Below are 6,308 nucleotides of genomic sequence, written 5' to 3'. Positions count from 1 at the left end.
TAATGTTCTTTATGTGAATCAGAGACTCCTACATTACAATACAAGGTCTAAAAAAAATCCCAAAGATTTTGCGTGATTTCTCTCCATGCCAATGAGATTCTGAATATCAGGCCTTTAACATTTTAGGCCTGTGTGTTTCATAGTAATTTGCTGTAACATTCCCTGAAAATGACAGCCCAAATTGCAATTTTAAATATATAAAAGCTATCTCATAATTTTAAGGAAAGATTTAATGACCTTAATATTTATTGCCCAGAGTATACTTCTGAACATTTTCTGGGGGCCATTCAGGACTGTGAGAATTAGGCTGAGTCGTGGGGACCAGTTGGTTTTGTTGCTATTATTCCATGGGTGAATCCATGAGAGGAAGGAGGGGGAATTGTAGTTCTTCTTTAGGTGGTACTAGGTATAGCTTAGGTAGGGTAGGGAGCATCTATGTGTCATAGAGAGAGGTAATATTATAGAGACCTTCAAGTATATTCCAGGAATTAAAACAGCTGATGATGAAAGCATTTTTCCCAAAAAGAGCAACACAAGAACAAGAGATCATAATCTCAAATCGGAGAGTTGTAGGTACAGGAATAAATTACGCAATTGCTTTTTTGCAGTTATGTGGAGCATTGGGCCTTGTGGCTATCATCTGCAGTCAGCAATCTATTATTTATTGCCTTGAAGAAATACTTGGCAATATGTCCTAGAAAATGCTTTATTAAATATCAATTTCTCTTGGTCCTTGCATTGATTGTAGCAAAATGTTTAAAATAAAGCAATTACTGACAGATTCGGATGACCTGGCAAATACATACAATTGCCATAAATAAAATTACCAAAATACATTTCCTACTCAGTGCATATTTACACTGAATTTAAGAAGTATTACAAACCTTGTGATTTTTGTTGCTTTGTATCGTCACCATTTTGATGTTTTCCTGACCATATAACAAAAATAAAGTTTCTGGAGTTTATTAAAGTTAATAATTTAAAGTTCCTACCATTTAAATGTACTGTACCTCTCAACACAATACATTTGTGAGTTATACATAAATAATAACAGACATGACTGTCTTAAAGTATCTTCAGAGGTCTCTACCCTCAAAGTAGCTTATGAGAAGGAGATGCTGTATTATTTAATAATCAGGCTATCACACTATTAATATTTCAGATCTGCCTAAAACACAAGTGTAAAGGTTATTTAAGGACAGTTTGTTATGTGTAAGTAATAAACTTTAGTTTTTAACCATTACTTTTTGGTTCTGACAATGCTAGAAGAGAACAAAAATGTATAAATGACATAGAATACATTTCCCAAATTAGAAAGTAATTTCAAAACTATGTTTTACATTTTTATGAAACCTCTATAATTATGTTTATTTGGATGTGTTTCATTAGAAGACTGCAATGTGTCCTTTCTGGACTCTAGGTGGAGTCTTAAAAATCCAAAGATGGGAGAACGTGCTCTCTACTCTCCCAAGTTCAATATCTACTCGCCCAGGACAAGTGGGTAAGTGGAAATTTTTAGCCCTGCACTAGTCCCCAAATGACTATGCAACAGATTGAGATGAAATAAAAAATATACTGAGTCATTAAAAAATGTATTGGTAATAATTAATAATCTCTGTAAAAAAATAGTTAGATATTTACATAGTTTATGTTTGTAGACACCATAAAATACATACAGGTAGATTACGAGTTATGCGTGCTATAGGGTTTTTTATGAACACAACAAAAGTTGCGTTATTTCACCCTTCATATCGCTGCCATTATAAATTTTGAAACAGCTGGCTTGTGCGTGCGATATGGTTGCGTTGAGCTTGACAAAGGCTGAAGTGTATTCAGCGGAAACGCGTTGCTCAATCTCCATACCGTTAGGATCAAACAAATAGGACTGAAGATAGTGAACAACAGCCGTAGAGCCGTCACTCACCACCTAAGAGGAAACTCCCCCAACAGAGATCCAATCAGAGGCCCTTCCGGTGAAGGAGCAGACTTTGAAACACACCGCGAGACGCTGAAAGGAGCAGGACGGCTCCAGAATCGGCTAGGACGAGCTTCACTTTACAGGATTTAAACATGCACCATGAACATCTTAAGATAAATGTAAACAAGTACACTTGTGAAGAAACTCTAGCAACCAGTTTTTTGAATAATAACTTGATTCAAGAAAGGACCGTCATAAACAATTTAGAAATAACGGTTACAATACGAAGGGACTCACTGAAAGACAAAGTGACCGTGAGCTGACCTTTAACTTGGATCTGATATAAATATATTTGTGGAAAAAGCTGTGTATTTTTATACGGTTTTGATTACCCTATTAGCTATTATTTAGCAAATGCTTATACTATGTGGTAATTCGGTTACTTTGTAATAAGAAGCATATATTTAGACATTTTGAAACTAGTCAGATAATTGATACTATTGTATAATTTAAATATTTAGGTTGATACTATTGCAATATTTAAATATTAAGTTTGGCCAACCACATCCAGTTTTAAGTATCCATATTTGGGCATTTAGGATCAACTTATTTAAAGAATTTGTTTCATTTTTTATTGTGTATTTTTAAAAAACATGGTTTTATAAATAAAATAACATCAATATAATTAGACTCTCTCTATCTGTGGGTATTAGCCTTATTGGCGCTTGTGTCTTCTTCCAATCCTAGTTCCTGTATACAGGGTATATACACACACAGTACAACACACAATAACTGCTGGGTACAGGGTATATACACACACAGTACTACATATAATAACTGCTGGGTACAGGGTATATATACACACAGTACTACATACAATGACTGCTGGGTACTGGGTATATACACACACAGTACTACATACAATGACTGCTGGGTTACCCACCCAGGACCAGCAACCCACTAGATGTGTGTGGTGTGGTGCAGGCAAGGCACGTGACATGGAGGAGTCCATCCTTCATGGTGGCAGACTGGCATCCAGAGCCAACACGTGTAATAATCCCCTAGGCCTATCCTATCCCATATAGGGCCTCTCTCTCTGACCTCACCTGGGCTGCCACCTCAAATGTGTCCTGCTGATGCGGAGTCTGCTCATCGCAGCTCTCCTTCTCACTGCGCAGCTCACTCCTGGTCCTGGATCGGGAATCCGGCGGCAGCATTTCAGTCTCCATTGATTCAGCAGTAGCACTGACAGCCTCTGTGTCACGTGGACATGGCACGCAGCATGCCGGCATCAGTGTTGTGCAGCCGCGTGCTGCCTGCCTGGGTGTGTCCTTGTGCTCTCACTGCTGCTAGCTCAGTCGGACCGGATGTACGCAGTACTACTAGTCAATAGTCATACTACATTCACCATCGGAAACGGTGCACCTGGGTGTGGCCTGTGCGGCCGATTTAGGAATGGGGAATCAATCAGGGATTCAATGATTGGCTAATTTGGGCTGGCTGAACAAACGGTCAGGTGCCTTGCTCAGTGCATAATATTAATATAATATTACTAATAAACTAATGTTTATTAAATATATTAAAGTTCACAACTTCACTTCTCCAAAAAAATAATAATATATATATATATTTTGTATGCGGTGGGTGGGGCTAAACTACCTTGTGGCCTACATTCAGTCTGGGCCTGCAAGAGACGCCATTTTAAATCGAGTCCCTTGCATTGAAAATTCAGTATACGGCAGCAACCGTATGAAAAGGATGCTCCACGCAGGATGTCTTCAGGATGGACTTGCTCCGCGCCGCCGGGATGAAGATAGAAGACGCCGCCGGTATGAGAATAGAAGATGCTGCCTGGATGAAGATGGAGCCGCCTGGATGAAGATGGAGCCGCAGGGATGAAGATCCTTCAAGCGGAACTTCAGCAACTGTAAATACCTAAAGAGGGGTTAGTGTTAGTTTTCTTTTAAGGTTTTTTGGGTGTTTTTTTTTTTTAGATTAGGGGTTGGGCAGTTCTTAAAAGAGCAAAATGCCCTTTTAAGGGCAATGCACATGCAAATGAACTTTTAAGGGCAATGGGTAGATTATGTTTTTGTTAGAGTTAGGTTTTTTTATTATGGGGTTTAGTTGGGTGGTGGGTTTTACTGTTGGGGGGTCTTTGTATTTTGTTTACAGGTAAAAGAGCTGTTTAACTTAGGACAATGCCCTACAAAAGGCCCCTTTAAGGGCTATTGGTAGGTTATTGTAGGATATGGTTTCTTTTTATTTTGGGTGGCCTTTTTAATTTTTTTAGGGCTATTAGATTAGGTGTAATTGTTTTTTATTTTTGATAATTTTGTTTGTTATATTTCGTAATTTAGTGTTTGTTATTTTTTGCAATTTAGTATTTTGTATATTTTGTAAATAGATACTTTGTAATTTTTATAGTAGTGTTAGGATTTTTTTAATGTGTTTTTTTAGATTTCTTTAATTGGTAGTTAGTTTAATTTTAGTTAAATAGTTATATTAGTTTAATTGCTAGTTTAAACGTAGTTTTTTTAATTTGACAGGTAAGATTTAATTTAATTTAAGATAGGGAAATTGTAATTTTAATATAAAGTTAGGGGGGCGTTAGGTTTAGGGGTTACTAGTTTAAATTAGTTTATTGCGCTGTGGGGGCTTTCGGTTAAGGGGTTAATAGTTTAATTTAGTATATTTCGTTGTGGGAGACTTGCGCTCTAGGGGTTAATAGGTTTATTATAGTGACAGCAGTTTCGGAGAGCGGCGGAATAGGGGTTAATAACTTTAGTATAGTGGGGGCGATGTGGGGGGACAGCAGATTATGGGTTAATAATATTTAAATAGTGTTTGTGATGCGGGAGTGCGGCGGTTTAGAGGTTAATAACTTTATTATAGTGGTGACAATGTCGGGGAGCGGTGGAATATGGGTTAATACATTTTATTAGTGGCAGCAATGTCGGGAGCGGCAGATTAGGGGTTAATAACTTTAATTTAGTGTGTGTGATGCGGGAGGGCCACAGTTTAGGGGTTAATATGTAGTTTATGGGTGTTTAGTGTACTTTGTGACAGTTTAGTTATGAGTTTTAACTCATAACTACTGCTCTCAGATTGGGGAACGGATCTTGTCGGTATAGGCTGGAATGCAAGCTTTTTAGCCTCACCGCGCTATGGAAGTCCCATGAAAAAACATAATTTTTACGAGTGCGAGACTGGCGTTGCGTTACAGGCTAAAAGACTTGCGGTACAGATATACCGACAAGACTTGTAATGGCTGTGTTGCTGTTTTATCGCTGAAATTACCATTTTTTCAGAGTTAAAACACAAACGCAAAACTTTATTTTAGATTCATGAAAGCTTGTTAGATGCCCAGGGTTTTGTCATTAGCTGATATTCAAAATGAAAGGACCGGTAAATTAAGTAGATTTGTACAATCAATAATAAGTTTTTCTTACAAATTTCAGTAATGTCTATTTCAACTCCTCCTGTATCATGTGACAGCCTTCAGCCAATCACCAATGCATATACTTATATTTTGTGTATTCTTGCACATGCTCAGTAGGAGCTGGTGACTCAAACAGTGTAAATATAAAAAGACTGTGCACATTTTGTTAATGGAAGTAAATTGGAAAGTTGTTTAAAATTTCTGCTCTATCTGAATCATGAAAGTTTAATTTTGACTTGAGTGTCCCTTTAATTGGGTTTCATGCTACCTATATTTTCTAGCTGATTGCTAGTGAGCATTCCTGCTACTAACGTAGTTAAATAGCCCCGTACGTTATATCTTGCACAGCAAAGGAGAACCGTTAGCGGAGTTGAAATACAATAACCGAGCCTGCAACACGTTTGCAAAAGGCATTCTGTAAAGCTGTGTAATTGTTATAAATATTCTCATGTTGTTTGGTTATGTTAAAAGAATGATTCTAAATAGAACAGAATTTGCATTGGTATCTTCTCATGTGTGAACAAGGGGCTAACCATTGGCATTTTAGGTGTTCCAGGGTGTTTTCAAGGCGTGTTCAGAATTAAAAAATGGAATTCACTAATGCCCAGACAATGCTAAGTTTATCTTAAAAGGGATGTACGTACACTGAGGTTTTAAAATTCAATGTTTACTGTAATAAAATAACTTTGCACTATACTTTAATTATTTATTTTGCCCAGTTGTGTGTCATTATTTATTCTTATTTGCCCTCAAAAGTCTATTATTTTTATTCACCTGAAAAAGTCAGTGGAACATTTTAACGGCCCATAAAACGTTATGTTCTGAAACTTATCTAGCCTTTTAATAAATATTTTCACAATTCTACGCTAGCTCCAAACAGCTCATCTAAAGTTGTCCAGTATTTTTGGGACAACCCCAGTTTGCAAACTCCGTCCCGCTTTCTACTGTTTC

Source organism: Bombina bombina, chromosome 10, assembly GCF_027579735.1.
Source record: "Bombina bombina isolate aBomBom1 chromosome 10, aBomBom1.pri, whole genome shotgun sequence".
NCBI classification, from domain to species: Eukaryota; Metazoa; Chordata; class Amphibia; order Anura; family Bombinatoridae; genus Bombina; species Bombina bombina.
This window is presented reverse-complemented; position numbering follows the sequence as displayed.